Below are 20,409 nucleotides of genomic sequence, written 5' to 3'. Positions count from 1 at the left end.
GGACATCTGGGGTTAGACTGTTTAGCAAGATAAAATATCCTCATTAGACTATAGAACAATTTGAAACCACATAGGGCTGTTGTACTCTTTCAAGAATTTGAAATGTGTACTCTGATCTGCCACATGGCTTGTCTATCACTTCAAAACCATAAAGTAGCTATTTAATAACAATCCAGATCTAAGTGTTACTTTGTTAGATAATGAACCAGATACCTTTTCATAAATATTCATGGAAACACTCAGAGATGATATCCCCTCCTTTACAGATAAAGCAACTGAGGCTTGGCAAATAGCTTGGCAAATAGCAAATAAAAAGTACTCCAAAGCACCCCAGGAGTGAAAGCTGTAATGTTCTAGGCAGCAGAGACTGTACCTGTTTCCTGTTGTATTCTCAGTCCCCAGCACAAAATGGGTCCATAATAAATACACAAGTAAGAAATAAACGAACAACTCCAACTCTTATTTCGAAGTTCATTCTCTTTTCTGCTATATTGTTTCCTTTAAGATTACCCTGGCATACATTTTGTGCCTAAGCAAAGAAATAATTTATCAGCACTAGTAGGAGTAAAATATTCTGTTGTCATAGAATAAATGTATACTTCCACCCATTGGCTTGTCTTTTGTGTTGTTGGCATGAAGGTTAGTTGCAGTATATAGAAATAAATCCCCATAAGAAAAGCAATCACCATAAATCCATGCTTGAGGAAAGGGGCCATCATCATTTTGTTGGAATGCCGGTACAATATGCGAGCTATCAAAATTCACCTAATTCTGGGATATTTTTTCCCCAGATAACAATATATAAAAGGTAATTCCATTGAACTAATCTTGTCAGTATGTTTAGTTGATGTTTTATAGCAGTAAAAATGTACTTAACTGCAAACCTCAAACCAAGTTACTGGAAGGAAAGATAAATACACGGGTGATCTGTGTTATGAAAATCACAAGGCAAAATTGCTCTAACTTTACTCTTACATTGTTGATCATACCACATTGCTTTAAACATTCGAATTCCAGTTCTAAGTATTCATTGGCCTGAAAGAAATACTGTATGAATTATAACATTTACTTGCAGTCCTTAAAAAATAAGGAGGATGTATGCAGAAGACTTTGTCTTGGGAAATGCTGCCCAATGTTTGCTGGAGAAAATGGCTATATTGATTCCGGACAATGGTTTATATTATCTTAGCAAATACAGTTTGAGGTCAGTTACCAGTAATGCTATTTTTCACTGAGTTTATAAACTTCCTGGTATTTATAAAACTGAAAGAATGTGTGCTGTTCAACTTGTAACCATGATTATTCAGTGGGTCACTTTAAGTAAATATGTAAACATCTGGTTCCAAGAGACCAGCAAAGACCTCACAGCTTCAGATCTGTAAATAGTGCCTCTCTATTAAACCTCCTATATTAGTGTTTGGGTGAAAAACAAAACAAAACAAAACAAAACAGCTAAATGTTGTTCAGGGGAATATATAAGGTCAATCTTAGTTTTGTAAGCTTCATGATTATATGACCCAAAATAGATTATTTAGACCAGAGAGGGATAAATTCCTTTTTGGTTCTGGATCCTTTTGTGAAGCTGATGACCCCAAAATTGGCAGAATATTACATACAGCTTTAGAAGGTTCTCTGAACTGAAGTTCATCTATCTACATTAAGAATATAAATATCACTTCAATTTTTAGGCACAGGTGTACATGAATTTAAATCTACATATTAGCCTATTTTTCTCTTTAAACTCTTCATTATATTCATGTGCCTCTAAGTGCCCCAAACCATAATGCTACAAATGCGAGAAAAGTTATTCTAGCAAAGTGGTATTTGATACTGTGCTGTTTATCTAGGCCCTCCCCTTTCCCTTGTCCACTAGGCAGTAGCTTATATTCCTTAACCTTATGTGGAGAGGCCTGCTCTGAGATTTTGGTTGTTCAAGTGTAGGATTTTCTCTGGAAATTTTTTAGAAGTCATATTCAGGAAATGGGAGAAAACTGAACCTGGGAACATAATAAAACTTTTGAGCATCATGCTTCCCTTTTCCAGCTAATTCCATGGTGGTGTTACTCAGCTAAAATCTGTATGTCAATATCTTTGCCTTTCTTAAGTATCAGTTACAAAGTTTCTGCCTGAAATAGACATCTGTCTCTAGGATCTTACAAATCCAATTGGAGAGAAGAGGCTATACACGGAACAAGAAAATAGTGAATTATTCAGTATTGATACAGAATTGTAAATATTGATGGGGGTAATGGATGCTAAGAGGAAGTCTACAATTAAATCATTATAAACATAATGAGTAATAGTGTGTTCCCAAGCTTATCCGAGCCTAAATCCTATTTTATAACACTGATTAACATCCAAAACAAACTAAGGAACTATTATCTAGAATTATCATAAATTTTCCTGAGGCTGTGGGAAGCCCTTGAGAAATAGACAGGATGTGAGTTTGGTTTGGTCCAGAATCACCAGGGATTAATTGTTTTAAAAAAAATTCATTACTGAGCATTACCTCTGTCCTATGAAATCATAATTTTTGATGTGGTGGCATTGGATCTCCACATTTTAATACCATCTCTGCCTTTATGAACAGTCAGGCATGAGAACCCCCTTACAGACATGTGTGATGAAGAGGAAAGGTGTCCATACCATGTAGACAAAAAATGTTCAACAGTAAAATTCTTTGAGCACTTTGAGTCTAACCTCAAAACTTGAGAACTTGAAAGATTTTGTAAATAGTGACCTCTTCCAGGCTATCATTTGCTGGACCTAATAAAATGAACATCTCATTGCTAAAATAGTCCTTTTGGATTTCCATTTCAGCACATGGTTTCAAATATTTACTTCCTGCCAAAAAATTCAAATAATGCAAGTTTGTGTACATATAAGTCACAAACACATCTATCTACATAATTTCTTTTGATTTTTTTATGGGAGCATGTGGAGGCACTGATTGCCTTATATGTCAAACTTCATAAAAGTGAAGCAAGGGAAGAAAATAATTACAGAGTAAAAGGAGTTTCATGCACTTTTTTTCTTCATGACTGTGAGATCTTGGATAAAATTTGAGGACCTGCTAAGTCTGATGCCCAGGACTTGTGATGAAAAATTCCCATTTTTCCTCAGTGAGAAACACTCTAAATCTTGGGGAAGAGCTTTGTTATGGTTGTGGGCTCTCCACCTCTGTGGGATCAGGAAGCTGGGGACGCGCCCTTAGACGCTGCCTCTGGCCCCTAGCTGTAGCCCCACTGCTGCCGGTGATAGATTCCTGTGGCCTTTTAAGTGATTGAATAATGATGGAAATGGATCCAAAATAATAAATGACTGCTCTACTAAAGCAGTAGAAGACTCCTCGTATCACCTTCCAGTTCAATTCAGTCTTCAGGAGGAGGCGGAACAAGTGAAATAGAGAAGACTGAAGAGAAGACGACCTCACTTTGGAACTGTTTACTCCTTGACTTCTTTATTTCTACTTGTTTTAATTTTGCTGTGAATTTAAATAGTGAAAACCAAAGAAATAGAAGATACATTTGGGAGCTTTATATAACCCAAGAAATTTGCCTTGAAAGCTGCTATTCTTTGGAGGAAAACATACTAAGTTCCTGTCTGATTAAAAACAAACCAGATTTCCTATGTCCCTTAGATTCTGAAGAATAAAACAGATATAAATACATATCCGCACACTTTTTAGCAGCTCTGTAGGAATAATGAGATTTATAAATTAAGGGCTTTGTTATGTGGATGTTTTGCCGCTGGAATTGACTGCTCAGAAGATCTTTTATTGCTCTCTAATGCTATATTTTTGATCTGTGGCTTTGATGGCATTCGCCCACACATGAGTTTACCTCTTTCCAGTTATGACCTTGTTATGAACAGTGTTTGCACTCAATGTGCAAATGTCCATGTATTATCTATTTAAACAGCATCATAGTGCCATCACTCAAGGAAGTTGAATGAGGTGAACATAGACATAGCTCTTTCCCCTTCCCCCCATTTTTTAAATGTAACAAATAATTTTTATGTTTCCCTTCCCCTTTCCCCTTCCCCTTTTTGGAAACGTGTCAGGAACTAGATAGTTTAAGATGAGCAATTGAGGAGACTTGAAAAAGTGATACAGACAGAGCCTGGCTTCCTTGTGCTTTATCACAAGGCGTGCTGCTGGCCAGCCTATTTCAGCACCCTTTTAACAAGAGAACCTCGTAGGAAATCCAGCTGGCAGACTCAAGGAGTTCGGGAAACAGGACCACAGAGGTTACACTCTGGGATCCTGGCCATGAGGTTGGATGCCTCACCTTGCTGAAAAGAGACACTGGACCTAAATGGCACAGCATGACTTTTTTCCTGCTTGGCTAAATTTCTCAACACCACAGTCAGCTAAGTCACCTACAGCCACCTTCGAAAACCACGGAGAGCACCTATCCCGAGGAGATCGTAGGTTTGGAGTAAGCCGTCGTCGACATGATTCCTCTGATGGCTTTTTTAACAATGGACCTCTGCGAACTGCAGGAGATTCCTGGCACCAGCCCTCCCTGTTGCGCCACGACTCTGTGGACTCTGGTGTCTCTAAGGGAGCATATGCTGGAATCACAGGGAACCTATCTGGTTGGCATGGCTCTTCCCGAGGTCATGATGGCATGAGCCAGCGTAGTGGGGGTGGCACAGGGAACCATCGCCACTGGATTGGCAGCTTCCATTCCCAGAAAGGCTGTGCCTTTCAAGAAAAGCCACCTACAGAGATTAGGGAAGAAAAGAAAGAAGACAAGGTGGAAAAATTACAATTTGAAGAGGAAGATTTTCCTTCTTTGAATCCAGAAGCTGGCAAACAGAATCAGCCATGCAGACCTATTGGGACCCCTTCTGGAGTGTGGGAAAACCCACCTAGTGCCAAGCAACCCTCCAAAATGCTAGTCATCAAAAAAGTTTCCAAAGAAGATCCTTCTGCTGCCTTCTCTGCTGCATTCACCTCACCAGGATCTCACCATGCAAATGGGAACAAATCAACCATGGTTCCAAGTGTCTATAAGAACCTGGTTCCTAAGCCTGCACCACCTCCTTCCAAGCCCAGTGCATGGAAAGCTAACAGAATGGAACACAAATCAGGATCCCTTTCCTCTAGCTGGGAGTCTGCTTTTTCCAGTCCGATCTCTGTTACCAAACCAGTAGTACTGGCTTGGGGCACAGTTTTAAGCTCTCCTAAAGAGAGTCCCTCCAACACTACTCCTCCGATTGAGATCAGCTCCTCTCGCCTGACCAAGCTCACCCGCCTAACTACCGACAGGAAGAGTGAGTTCCTGAAGACTCTAAAGGACGACCGGAATGGAGACTTCTCAGAGAACAGAGACTGTGACAAGCTGGAGGATTTGGAGGACAACAGCACACCTGAACCAAAGGAAAACGGAGAGGAAGGCTGTCATCAGAATGGTCTTACTCTCCCTGCAGAGGAGGAAGGGGAGGTCCTCTCACACTCTCTGGAAGCAGAGCATCGATTATTGAAAGCAATGGGATGGCAGGAATATCCTGAAAATGATGAGAATTGCCTCCCCCTCACAGAGGATGAGCTCAGAGAGTTCCACATGAAGACGGAACAGCTGAGAAGAAATGGCTTTGGGAAGAACGGCTTTTTGCAGAGCCGTGGTTCCGGCCTGTTCTCCCCGTGGAGAAGCACTCGTAAAGCAGAGTTTGAGGATTCGGACACGGAAACCAGTAGCAGTGAAACATCAGATGACGATGCCTGGAAGTAGGCATATAAGTCCTCAAAAATCTGACCCAGTAAACTCAGCTTGTGTGTTTAGGGAGTATACAGAAGAAATCATTCTTTTCCTTTTCTTATGTTGAATACTTCATGCACAAGGGAAAATAGTCATATCCCAAAGAGAGAGCAATTGGCTTGTTTAGCTTTTGTTGTTCTTCCCTGTTATCTGCTTAATAGAAGTTTGTGTGATGGGAAAGATTTTTTAAATACACACACACACACAGACACAGTATCTATGAGGCGACGCACAGGTGGGAGCTGGCAGTGCAGAGAGGAGACGCAGGTCTGCAGCAACAGCTTCTACCACCAACCCTTGGGGCACTCACCCCTGTGCTCAAGCAATCATTGTCAATGACACAGTGACTATTGAAGTTATAATTGTATTAAATTAATGCTAATAATTTGGATATTTTATTTTATTTTTGGCTGCTCGGGTAACGTTAGCCCTTAACCAAGCATACATGGTTTTCTTCTTTTCTTTTTTTTTTTTTTCCCCTTTTTTTGGGTACAGCTGTAAAATATTTGGATATAGGAAATGTTGTGTTATTCTTGCAGCCTTGATATTCAGGGTGGATTGTAAAATATAAATTTTTGTGAGATTTCAAAGATTAAGATTATTTTGATAACATTATTTACAGATTTAAAAGATGTGGTTATCACAAGTCTGTTGAAGGGGAAAACTACTGCATAAAATAACTAACTTGGAATAAATATTTTGCATCAGTTTGGAAAAAAAAATCTAAATCCTTATTAAATGGTGGGACTGGATGTTTTTCTCTTAGGAACTAAAAGGGAAGGGAATTTAAAAGTATTTTACTTTTTAAAAAAGAATTTACTTTTCCTGAGGCTCTACTAAGGATCAGGTCCTTTATTTCACTTATTGCCCCTTCAACATTCAACACAACTCCATAAAGGAGGTGGTATGTCTCTAAATCCTTTTCATGGATTAAGAAACTGAAGCAGTAAGAAGTTGCATGGCCTCCTTAAGGTCTTAAGGACTGTTAAGTGCCAAAACCAGAGTTTTGACCCTCTTCTCTGTGCTGTGCTTGTTTTTCTGTAGCACATTTCCCGAGAGCAGCAGGATCTCTAAACATTGTACCTCTAGCCCAGGACACCCCTCACTTCCTGGTGGCAGACCATTTCTGTAGAGGGGAGCAGCCCACACCAGTTTCAGCTTGGGTGGAATCTGCTGATTGTGGAAACTTCTAGGAGCATCACAAGGTCCCTAGTGTCTCCTCCACTCCAACAAGCAGAGTAGAGCAGTGATTACCAATGTGGACTTAGGTTTGATAATGACTAGCTGTTTAGCGTTAAGTGAGTTACCCAGCCTTTGAGACTCTTCCCTCAGTTGCGCAATGGAAGTGAGGTCTACCGCACAGAGCTGTATGGGTTTAACAGCTTTAGTGAGGTGTCATTTACATGCTCTAAAATCAATTTATGTATAAATTTCACTGAATTTGGTAAGCATCTTTAGTTGGGAAATTGCCACCACAACCTAGTTTTAGGACTTTTGCATCACCCCCTAAAGTAAAGGGCCTTTTTCAATCCCTAATGCCTACCTTTCCTTGGTCCCAGAAACCATTTGACTGCTTTCTGTTCCAACAGTTTTGCTTTTTTCCAGAATATCACGTGAATGGAAACTGTGTAGGCTTTTAGCGTTTTTCAGTTAGCATGTTGTTTTGTGGTGCATGCATTTTGTTTGTACCTTGTATCAGTAGTTCATCCCTTTTATGGCTGAAAAGTATTCCATTGTATAACCTACCACATCTTATTTATGTTTGGGTAGTATCTATTTGGGGTTACTATGGATAATGCTGCTACACATAATCATATAAATATTTCTGTGGCCATAGGTTTTGTCTTGGGTAGATACCTAGAAGTAGAATTGTTGAGCCAAGTAAGTATATGTTTAATATTATAAGATGCTGTCAAACTTTTCAAAGTGGTTCTACCATTTTGCATATCCACCTACAGTACATAGTGTTTCAGTTCCTCCACATCCTCAACAACACTTGGTATTGTCCACCTTTCTAACCTGAATTATTCCAGTGGGCATGGAATGGTGTCTCAATGAGGGCTTAATTTAATTTCAATGATGGTGAGCTTCTTTGTGTCTTGTGGATCATTTGTATATCTTCTGTGGAGTATCTGTTCAACTTATATACCTTCTTTTGTGTGGTGCTTGTAAAGAAAACTATGTATCTTTTGTGTAAGGTGTGTTCAAATATTTTGCCCAATTTAAAATTAAGTTGTATGGTTACTAACATAAAAATTTTTTCTTACTGTGTATTTTAAGCACTTTTTATATTTTTTGGAAACAAATTTTTCATTAGATATTTCTGTAAATATTTTCTCAGTCTTTAACTTTTCATTTCCTTGCTGGTATATCTCAAAGACCAGAGTACTTGTAATAAAAGCTGACTTACTAATTTTTTTCTTCTATGACACAATAAACATAAGCCAGAAAAGAAGCTTTGGGTGTCACATCTCAGAAATCTTGCTTAACGCAGTGTCATGGATTTTTTTTTCCCTAGGTTTTCTTCTAGAATTTTTAGTTTTAAAATAAGTTCTCATTTAGATTTATGATCTGTTTTAAGTTAACTTTTGTGCATGGTACAAGGATCAAGGTTCATTGTTTGCATGCAGATGGCCAGGTATCCTAGCACTATTTGTTGAAAAGATTTTCTTTTCACTATTGGTTTACTTCACGCCTTTGTTAAAAAATCAATTAACCATTTAAACATCTTTGCAAATTCTCCATTCTCTTTCATTGATCTGTATTTCTATTCTTATGCCAATATTATACTATTTGATTATTTTTATATTGTTTTGAAATCAGGTAGTATATAAGTCCTCTAACTTTGCTGTTCTTCTTTAAAAATGCTTGGTATTGAGGAGAGCCCAGGCAGCAACCTCTTTGACCTCAGCCACAGCAACTTCTTCCTAGAAACGTTGCCAAAGGCAATGAACCATTTCAAAGAACCATTTGAATGGTTCAGTGAACCATTTCAAAGAACCATTTCTTGGTTTCATTGATCTATTTAATTTTTAACATTTTTATTTTTATTTCTGCTCTACTCCTTATTTCTTTCCTTCTGCTGCCTTTAGGCTTTGTTTGTTGTCCCTTTTCTATACATGTAAGGTGAGGTTGTTTGAGATTTTTCTTGCTTCTTGAAATAGGCCTGTATTGCTATATAGTTGCCTCTTAGAATTGTTTTTACAGCATCCAAAGATTTTGGACCATTGTGTTTTCATTTTCATGTACTTTATTTCTGTTTTTATTTCCTGGTGTTGGGCTGGCAGGAAGGGCTACTAAAGATGGCGAAAGTTCCCGCCACAAGACCTGAGCTCGGACAGGAGAACAAAGGCCCAAGCAGGAATCTGAGACCCCCCGCCCCGGGCTCCCGTGGACCAATGGGATCCCGATGAGCAAGCGGGATATCCAAATAAGGGAAACTTCCAAAAGACCCCTGAGCTTCCTCTGAGACCCCTTAAAAGTCCCCTCCTCCCTTTCTTGGGCGCGACTTCCGCCACTCTGCTTTCCAGAGTGGCGGAACCTCGCCCGAGGGTGCCCACCTCCTCCCGGCGCAACTTTCCTGGCTCCCCTTCTCCTGAGCCCTGAAACTTCGGCGGAGAGCATTTTTAATAAATCTTGCCTTGCACCCACTTTGCCTGGTGTTGTGTTTATCTCGCCGGAAAAAACTTTACACCTGGTTGACCTATTCATTGTTCAGTAAAGCATGTTAAACTCCATGTATTTGTGTTCTTTGCAGATTTTTTTCTTGTGGTTAATGTCTAGCTTCATAGCATTGTGGTCAGTAAAAGATGCATGGTAGGACTTCGATCTTCCTGAATTTGCTGAAGCGTGTTTTGTGAACCAGCATGTGATCTTTTCTGGAGAATATTCTGTGATACACTTGAAAAGAATGTGTTTTCTTTTAAGATAGATTTAACAGATATACTCAAAATATCCTATTCTAGTGTGTCAGTCAAAGCCATTGTTTCCTTGATTTTCCATTTATATTATCTGACCATTGCTATAAATGGTGTTTTTAAAGCCCCCTATTATTATTAGCTCCTTTGTTACTGTTTTATATATTTGAGTGTTCCCCTCTTTGGTGCATAAATATTGATAACTTCTATTTTCTTGTTGGAATGTCCCTTTTATGATTATATAGTATTCTTCTTTATCTCTTATTATAGTCATTGATTTAAGGTTTTTTATCTGGGGGGATCTGGGTGGCTTAGTTGGTGAAGCATCTGAATCTTGAATTCAGTTCAGGTCATGATCTTGCAGTGGTGGGATTGAGCTCCACATCAGGCTCTGCATTCAATGGGGAGACCACTTGAGATTCTCTCCCTTTACCTCTTCCCCTTCTCACACGTGCTCTCTCTCTAAAGTAAAACTTTAAGTTCTATTTTGTCTGAACTAAGTATTGCTACTCCCACTTCCTTTGACATCCATTTGTATGATAAATGTTTTTCCATACCCTTTCAATTTGCAGGTGTCTAGGCCTAAAACGAATCTCCTATAGGCAGTATAAATGGGTCTTTTTTCCCTCAATCCATTCTGTTGTTTTTTTTTTTTCTTCAATCCTCTATGTCTTTTGATTGGAGCATTTAGTCCACTTACATTCTAAATAATTATTGATATGTATTTATAGCCATTTTATTACATGTTATATTTTTTGAAGTGTTTCTCTAATCCTTCTCTTATCATGATTTTTGACTTTTTTTTTTTAGTGATATTCTATCCTCTTCTACATATAGCTTTCTATATTAAGTTGGTTGTCATTTAACTTTGTGACCATTCTTTGTTCCTTAACTCCCCACATTTTAGGTGTATGTTTATATTTTATATTCTTTTATTCTGTGAGTTCTTTGACTCTGTGGTTTTTTTGTTTTGCTTTTTTTTTTTTAAGAGGAAAGAATCATTTTTACTACTTTTGTGTTTCCTACCTCTATATTGTCACTTTTGGGGTTTCCTTTCCACTCAGTGAATCCTCTTTAATATTTCTTGCAGGACTGGTTTAGTGGTCATGAACTCCTAGGAGGTTTTTGTTGGGGAAACTCTTTATCCCTTCTTCTATTCCTAATGGTAGTCCTGCTGGATAGAGTGTTCTTGGCTGCAGATTTTTCCAACTCAGCATTTTGGATATATCATGCCACTCTACTCTGGCTTGCAAAATTTTTTGAAAAATCTCCTGCTAGCCTTATGAGTTTTCATTTGTAAGTTAATGACCTCTTTTGTCTTACTGCTTTTAAAATATTGTTTTTACCATTATATTTTGCCAGTTTAATATATGTTCTGGTGTAGGTCTGCTTTTGTTGATTTGATGGTAGTTTTTGTGCCCCCTGGATCTAGATATGTTTCCCTCCCCAGATTAGGGAAGTTTTCAGCTATTATTTCTTCAAATAAATTTTCTGCTCCCTACTCCCTTTTTTTCTGGAACTCTTAAAATACAAATGTCCTGTTTGAAGTCACCGAGTTCCTTAAATGTATTGTTTTATATAATTTCTATTTCTTTTCTTCAGTTTACTTCCCATTCTGTCTTCTAGGTCACTAAATTTTTCTGCTGCTTCTACCTAGTGTTCATTCCATCAAGCACGTTTCTCATTTTGTTTATTGAGCCCTTTCTCTCTTCTGTATCATGCCTTATTTCTGTTAAGGGTTTCATTCATGTCCTCCACTCTTGTCTCAAGTCCAGTGAGTACCCTCCTGATCATTGCCTTAAATTCTCTATCAGGTATATTACTTATATCTGTTTCACTTAGATCTCTAGGCATGGCCTTGTCCTGTTCTTGCATTTGGGATAAATTCTTCTGTCTCCTCATTTTTTTTCTGCATTTCTGTGTCTTATTTCCCTGTGTTGAGAAAATCAGCTATGTCTTCTGCTCTTGAAAAGAGCTACTTTATAAAAAAGAGGTCTTGGAGTGCCCTGCAATAGAGTGTCCCCTGTTCGCAGAATCTGGCATTTCAAAAGAGTATTCTCTGTGTGATGCCTATAATCTGTTGTTGTGTCTGAGTCACTTAGGTTCCTTTCAGTGCACTTGTCTGCACTGACATTCTGGCTGTTGTGGGCTGTGCTTGTTCTCTGTAGTGTTAGTAGGACCCAGGCACACCAGTTCTGAGGGAGCATGGCCACCAGGGAACTTGGGAGTGGGCAGCAGGATTAGCAAAATTTCCATTAGGTCGCAAATCCTATGCCAGATCTCTTGAAATGCTATAGTGGCTGGGGGCCATACACCAGCAGTTGGAGGCACAAGGTGTGGGGCATAGTATGCAGCAATGTCTGGGCAGGGTACATGTGCAGCTTTAACAGAACTTACCTTGAGGTCAGGCCTGAGTTATATTTTGCAGTGCTTGATATTGACCCACAGATCTTCAAGTTTGTTTATTTTTAACTTTATTGTTCTGTTTTTAGATTGTGACCTACTGATTTTTCATTCATTGTTTTTTTCTTCACCATTTCAAATCTGTTTGAGTATATACAATATATTTTTCACTTCCATTAATATGCTTTTCTTCTCTACAATAGCCATTAGATTCTTTTAGTTTCCTTCTCTTAGTATTTACTATTTGTTCATTATTTGAATATTCCTTGAACAGGATTTCCTTTAATTTTTTAATGTATTTATAATAGCTCTTTGAAGTCTTTGTCTTAAATCCAACCTCTGAGCCCACTCAGTGTCAAATTCTAATGGCTGCCTTTTTCCCTAGATATGGGTCATTCCTGTTCCTTTTCCCATCTCATATATTTTGGTCAAAAAATAGTAAAAAGCATTTGTAGTTGTACTCACAGTGAATCTGAAATCGGTTTTGTTCTTTGGAGGGATTTAGACTTTAACATGCCTGGAGTCAAACTGAAATCTCCAACCACAGATGTTTTTTCTTTTGCCTAGTTCTCTAAGGAGTTCCTCTGCACCTGCATAGTTCAGAGGCCAAACAGGCAGAGATTGTAGTCAGAGACTCTGAGTTAGTCAGGCTTTCATCCTCCTCTGTTTTGTGTAGATTTCACTGTGCATTCAGATGTGTGGCAAATTCACATGCTTTCTTTCAATTTTTGTTGGGTTCCCTGCTGTATCCAATAAGCACACATAGTTTAGCAGTTAACCAGGTATATATGGAAAGCTTATTGTATCAGTTGCTCTATAGCTTTCTCACATCCAAAATCTCCCTCTGAAATTTCTAACTGCTTTGTTGCCTGCTCCTGAGTCTGTCACCTCCAGCTCATAAAGCTGGATTTTCACTGCCCATGTTTGGTAGTTGGTGGAGCTTGGGAATGCTCTCAGACTCCCACCTCCCCTCCAAAAGTTAATTCTTAGTTATTACTCAATGCAGTAGCAGTTTCACATGAATTAGTATTTCCCAAGTTGTTGCCTACCTTTGGTTATTTTCCAGTGCCCTGAAATGATTGTCACAAATGGTTTTGTCCAGTGTATAGTCATTTTCTATGGAGCAGTCATCTGACCATCTCATGCTGTTGTTACCAGTAGAGTCCCTAGATTACTTTAAGGATAAAAAGAAATAGTGTGCATTAAGTGTTGGGTATAGTTGCTGGCATATGGTAAGCACTCAGCAGGTGATAGAATCTGTTAAATAATAACAGGAAAAGCTAGATCCCTCAATGGACTCTCAGTATTATTCATCTCTTCTGGAACATAGCTTCCAAACTATGTGCTGGAGGATCCATCTCATCAGCCCTCAGGTTTCCTGTCACCTCCACCTTATGTAGGATTCCAAAATCCTCCATTTAACTACTGTTTCATGCAAATACTATCATTTTCTGTGTGTGTCAAGATGTAGAAAGGCTTAGGAAGCATTACTTTTAGAGGACAGCCTGGAGCAGGATCCCTATTTGGTCTTCTAGATCTGCTTTTAAACAAGTTCATGGGAACAAGTCTTTTAAGGTACTTTTCAAAGTTCTCTGAAATAGGAACTCCCTTACATATAAGACTCTCCATTCAATAAGTAATGTTGATGACTTGCAATGTGCCAGGCCCCTTTTCCCACCTTCTCTTAATTCCAGGAGTAAACCAGAGGTCCTGACTCCAGTGTGGCCCATGGTATTCTCTTCACTACCCTAAGGGATTGAAAGGCCCTAATTAGATGTGTGGCTTGCCAAAGACCTCTGGGTGTGTACATGCATGCATACATGCAGGAGATAGCTCTAGTAATAGCTCTGAGTATCCTGCCATATGTCTTCTAGGATAGTGCTGCAGAATAAGGTAATGGTGATCTTGGGTCACACAGTTTACAGTGCTGTATGGGAAATAGGCAGAACTTCATTTCAGTTATTTTCTGGTCTGGGGCCAGTCTTTTCAGTCACCAACACACGGTTACTGTTGCAGCCATCAGCCTTACTAGCTAGAGATGGACAATAATGTTGGTGCTCTAAGTCGTTGTTGGAATTTTCAAGTTTCTATTCCTGCTTGTGTGAACTAACCCTCACTAGAGTTCTTTGTGCCCTAGGCTTATGGGTTTATGCTAATTCGTATAACTTGGTGAATATATATCTACTTTCACAACTCTAGCATATTAACTAATAAATATTACATTTGAACTAACTTGGGTATTGCTTTTTACTGTTTATCTGTGTCCCAATTTGATTCAAAGAGGTTAACACTTTTATAGAGACCTATGATTTAATGGCAAAGTACATCAGCTTCCCACTAATGGATCATGTTTTGATGTTGCCACTTAATAAACCTTTTATGTAACTGTCAGCATTTCTGTGTGATACTAGCTTCAGTAAAAATAGCCTATGATGCCCACTTTTGAAGTAATATAAAGAAGACATGATTTACACATAATAAATTATGGCAAGAAAAATAAGCTTCACTGTTAAAAAAAAATACAAACAAAAAACACATTCCCAGGGAAAGGTTTACTGTTGGTAATTAAAATGCTTTACAGAAATGTTTCACTGAAAATAGTACAATGGTGAATTGTATTATTAGACTTACAAATCAAAACCCCAATGAGATACCACATTACACCAGTCAGAATGGCTAAAATTAATGAGATAGGAAACAACAAATGTTGGCAAGGATGTGGAAGCAGGGGAACCCACTTACACTCTGGGTGGGAAGGCAAGCTGGTACATTCTTTACTCTGGAAAGTGGTATAAAGTATGGAGGTTCCTCAAGATGTTAAAAATAGAGCTGCCCTATGACCTACCAATTGCACTACTAGGTATTTACCCCAGAGGTATAAATGTAGTGATCCAAAGGGGCACCTGTGCCCCAATGTTCATAGCAGCAATGTCCACAGTAGCCAAACTGTGGTAAGAGTCTAGATGTCCATTGACAGATGATTGGATAAAGATGTAGTACATATATAAAATGTAATATATACAATATGACTCAGCCATTAGAAAGGATAAATACCATTTACACTGATGTGGATAGAATTGGAGGGTATTATGCTGATGGAAATAAGTCAGTCAGAAGAACAATGATCATATGGTTTCACTTTTATGTGGAATAAAACAGCATAGAGGGATCATAAGGGAAGGGAGGGAAAACAGAATGGGAAGTCATCAGAGAGGGAGAAAAAACTATGAGAGATTCTTAACTATGGGAAACAGGGTTGCTGGAGGGGAGGAGGGTAGGGGATGGGTAATTCGGTGATGGGCATTAAGAAAGGCTCATGATGTGATGTGCAATGGGTGTTATATGCAACTGAGAAGTTACTGAACACTACATCTGAAACTAATGATGTACTGTAAGTTGGCTAATTGAATTTAAATAAAGAATAACATAAATTTTTCAAGCAGCTGCCAGTGCACAGTTCACACTGTAACAAGGGAAACATGGCTTCATCACACTCAAGTTGTTGCAACAACCTCTTGTTCTTTAAATCTGTTTTTCATCCCTGCACAAGCAACTGCTAGTACAGAAAGATGTGTTAATTAAGTCCAGCATAGTTCATAAGGGAATTATTCTCTATCAACAAGAGAAGTTTTGAAGTCAGTGCCAAAGGTTTATCTGAGGTTTTGTTTTAATTTAATCAGTTCATGTTTGGGCCCCTGCAATTAATATTCTTCTTCTAAAATGATCCTGAAATCTATGTACCATTTCAAAGTTCTGTAGGTAAAATATCAGATAAATTTAAAAAGAAAAAGTCTGTGAGGTAACTTGGTAAAGTATTGAACCAAGATATTTAAAGCTTGAAATTAAATGTCACAACCATAGTTGCAGAAATATATAGGAAACATGAAGGATTTGTTGTTCATGACGCAATGGGTAGGCTAACGATGCTATATTCCACAGTCATGGAGGGATCCAAGCTCTTTTAATCTTTTCTCAGTCTTGCAGTGGGTTCTTGCACCCCTAATCACATGAGGAAAGTGAAGGTGAAGATGATCTCAAGTGAAGTTTCAGGGGCCAGGTTTGAAAGAGGTACATAGTACTTCTTCCCTCATGCCATTGACCAGACTAGTCTCTCAGGGCCGCCTAAATGAGCTGAAGAAATAGACTGTGATAATCTAAATAAAAAGATAAAAATAAAGATATTGATGAGCACCACTAATCTTGATCACAAGCATGGAGCTATACACTTACATAAATACATAACATGAGCTCTGAACAGGTGTATGAGGCCAATAAGCCTTACTTCTAAAAACTTAAATATTTGGTTATTATGTGAACTTCCCCTCATTTTGTTTTTTAATAAGATATCCCTTTTTATTGAGAGAAAATTGACAAATAGAGTTCTCAGAATGTAATTTTCAAGTTCTCAGTCGTTGCTTTTTCTCAAGATTGTGTTAGCTATTCAGGATTTTTGTAGTTCCATACAAATATTAGGACTATTCCAGTGTTTTGAAAAGCACTGTTGGTATTTTCACAGGAATTGGTTTGAATCTGTAGATCGCTCTGGGTGGAGTGAACATTTTACCAATAGTATTCTAATCCATGAACATGTATCTTCTATTTGTTCATGTACTTTTCCATTTCATCAATGTTTTATAGTTTTCAGGGTACATTTTTTTCTTGGGTTGATTCCTAAGTATTTTTATTCTTTTTTGTGTAACTTTAAATGGAGTCTTTTAAAATTTGGTTTTCTGCTACTTTTTTTGGTGGAGTCTTCAGGGATTTTATTTATGGTGTCATGTTCTCTGCAAATAGTGACAATTTTATTTCTTTACCAATTTGGATGGCTTTTATTTCTTGTTTGATTGCTGTGCATAGGACTTCAGGTTATGCAGAATAAAAGTGGTGAGAGTGGAATCCTTGTCTTGCTCTTGCTCTTAGAGGAAAAGCTATTTTTAACCATTAAGTGTTCTATTACCTGTGGGTTTTGCCATCAGTGGTCTTTCTTATGTTTGAGGTATGTGGTCCATGTAATCCCACTTATGAGTTTGTATCACGAACAGCTGTTGAGTTTTGTTATGACTTTTCTGTCGGGGACCACCTCCAGCCGGGAAAGTCCCCGCCATTACAAGATGGCGCTTGGCTCACTGCCAGCAAAATACGCTGCAAGTAAAAAACGAACTTTCTGGTGAAGCCTGTCTAAAGGAGGACATAGTCATTGGCTGTTTCAAATTTAATAAGCATAGTAACAGGACTCTCATTGGCTCTCCCCACTGCTTGGCCCCTTATTTGTCACGCTGCCGCATATAAGCTAAGGAAGTTGACGAAATAAAAGGAGGAAATGAAGCATTAACACCGAACCAGGCTTTTTGTCGTCCTTGCGGGTCGAGGGCGAAAAATGGTGCCGAAACCCGAGAAATATTAAGAAAAATATAAAAACCTTGCAAGGGAGAAGTCCGCAGGACAAAGAAGTGCCGATTTGGATTCCAGAGAGATTGGTCCGGAAGGCCCCTGAGAACGAGGATGAGGACAGAGGAAGCCGTGATCCTCCTACTGTCGTGGGGGACTCTGATATTCCTAATTCCCCAGATGGCGACACGTGAATTATGGGCTATTCTAAAGGCTTGGCCCTATCCTTTACCTTTAACTAATTCTTCCTTTATTTTCCCCCGTTCTTCACTAGCTGAAATACTGAGTGTTGGTTCTATTGTTTCTTTTTCTGCACTCTGTGTTACCCCTGTAAAATTCTCTAACCTTAGTCAGATTAGCAATTCCTCCGAACAGCTTTCCCAGGTTTGCAGGGTGCTTGGTCTGACTATATTCAAAATTTCACACAAATCCTTTTGGCTGAGATAACTCGAGTAAATAGTACGCGTGTGCAACCAGCTTCCCTTCCAGATCTATTTCAAACATTGAGCAATTGTTCCAGTTTACCAAACAATGGGCTGGCACAATTGGTCTTCTTGTCCTCCTCCTTATTGGCATTCTGCTTCTATTCAGAAAAGTTCGCCAATGGAGAACACAGCAGCGAGAGCAGAGCGGAGCTATAGTACAAGCCCTTATGTCAATAGAGGCTGGGACATCTCCCCAGATATGGCTAAGCTTGCTAGATCGGTAGTCAAAGATGGGTAAGATCAGTAGAGAAGCATACCAACCTAAGACAGGACAGAGATCATTGATATCTTGTGTCTGATGATGGGTAAGGATGTTTTCTGCTACTGACGACCTAAGACAGGCACCATCTCTGCCATAAAACAAAAAAGGGGGAGATGTCAGGGACCACCTCCCACTGGGAAAGTCCCCGCCATTACAAGATGGCGCTTGGCTCACTGCCAGCAAAATATGCTGCAAGTAAACAACGAACTTTCTGGTGAAGCCCGCCTAAAGGAGGACATAGTCATTGGCTGTTTCAAATTTAATCAGCATAGTAACAGGACTCTCATTGGCTCTCCCCATGGCTTGACCCCTTATTGGTCACCCTGCCGCATATAAGCTAAGGAAGTTGACGAAATAAAAGGAGGAAATGAATATTAACACTGAACCAGGCTTCTTGTCATCCTTGCGGGTCGAGGACTACACTTTTCCACATCAATTAAGATACCATTTTTATCCTTCATTTTGTTAATGTAGTATCAATTGATTTTGTAAATATTGAACCATTCTTACACTTCCAGATTAAGTCTCACTTGATTGTGGTGAATGATTTTTTTACTGTATTGTTAAATGTGGTTTGCTAACTTTTTTCAAGAATTCTGGCATCTGTATTCTTTACGGATATTGGCCTGTAATTCTTTCTCCTGCTCCTCCTTGTAGTGTTTCTGTCTCATTTTGGTATCAGGGTAATGCTAGCCTCATAGAATGAATTTAGAAGCTTTCCTTCCTCTTCTATTTTTTGAAATAGTTTGAGAATAGATATTATCTCTTAAATATTCTAGAACTTGTGAATATGTCTAGTTTTAGACTTCTGTTTATTGACTTTCTTTACAATTTCATTTTATTACCAATCATCTGTTCATTATTTTCTATTTCTATTTACTTTTGGAAGATTGTATGCTTCTAGAAATTTATCCATTTCTTCTAAATTGTCTAATTTGTTAGCATATAATTTTTGATAATCTCTAATCTGTATTTCTGTGGTATTGATTGTTATTTCTCCTCTTACTGATTTCAGTTGGGTACTCTTTATTTTTCTTCATGAGTCTTGTTAAAAGTTTATCATTTTGTTTATATTTTCAAAGAAAGCTCTTGATTTCACTGATATTTTCTATTTTGGTAATTTTTTAGTGCCTATTTCATCTGTTTCTGCTCTGATTGTTATTTCCTTTCTTGTACTAACTTTTGGCTTTGGGTTTTGTTGGTTCTTCTTTATCTAGTTCTTTAGATGAAAGATGAATTGTTTACTTTAGATTTCTATTGTTTCTTGAGGTAGATTTTTCTCGGTATAAATTTCTCTTAGGATGGTATTGTTGTGTCTCAAAGGTTTTGGACCACTATGTCTTCCTATTTATCTCCATGTATTTTATTTTTCTTTGATTTTTTTCACGGACTCATTGGTAATTTAGTAGCATGTTGTTTAGCCTACATGTCTTTTTTTCCAGTTTTTTTTTTCTTTTGTAATTGATTTCTAGTTTCATTCCATTGTGGCCAGAAAAAAAAAAATGCTTGATATGATCTCCATTTCAAATTTATTGAAACTTGTTTTGCTATCTACCATATGATCTATGCTGGGGAATGTCCATGTGCACTTGAAAAAAAAAGTATATTCTATTTTGGGTATTCTGTTTATATAAGTGTACCTGATTTAATGTGCTATTCAAAAACATTGTTTTCTACTGCTTTTTTCTCCCCTGCCTGGATGACCTTTCCACTGATGAAAATGGAGTGTCAAAGTCCCCTGTTACTGTTACTGTATTACTGTCACTTTCCTCCTTTGTGTCAATATTTGCTTTGTGTTTAGGTACTCCAATGTTCGGTGCATAGATGTTTACAAGTGTTATATCCTTTTGTTGGATTAATCCCTTTATCATTATGCAGTGCCCTTTGTCTCTTATTATAGTCCTTGTTTAAACTTTATTGTGTCTAAGTATTGCTATTCAGCTTTTTTCTTTTTCATTTCAATTTGCATGGAGTAACTTTTATCCTTCACTGTTAGTCTGTATGTGTCTTTAAGTCTGTAGTGTCTTGTATGCATCATATAGATGGGTATTAGGTGTTTTGTTTACCATTCAGTCACCCTGTGTCTTTTAGAGTATTTAGGCCATTTACACTTAGTTGATTTGTTTTTGCCATTTTGTTAATTGCTTTCTGATTACTTTTGTAATTCTCTTGCTCTTATCGATGAGTTT

At 38.2% G+C, this 20,409-nt stretch overlaps 1 protein-coding gene and 1 pseudogene across 6 annotated transcripts in view; both read left to right on the top strand.

The window, feature by feature from the left end:
• LOC309857267 (uncharacterized protein) overlaps positions 1 to 20,409 on the top strand; it is a 77,903-nt gene that overhangs the window by 21,951 nt on the left and 35,543 nt on the right. The gene's annotated exons all lie outside the window — the stretch shown is intronic.
• On the top strand, positions 3,148 to 6,474 carry LOC309857266 (vasculin-like protein 1 pseudogene; annotated as a pseudogene). Its single transcript has one exon. The product of its transcript is annotated as a vasculin-like protein 1 pseudogene (transcript).

Source organism: Mustela nivalis (genome assembly GCF_964662115.1).
Source record: "Mustela nivalis genome assembly, contig: HAP1_SCAFFOLD_572, whole genome shotgun sequence".
Classification (NCBI taxonomy): domain Eukaryota; kingdom Metazoa; phylum Chordata; class Mammalia; order Carnivora; family Mustelidae; genus Mustela; species Mustela nivalis.
Note: the sequence above shows the minus strand (reverse complement) of the source record. Positions and strands in the feature narration are given on the sequence as shown.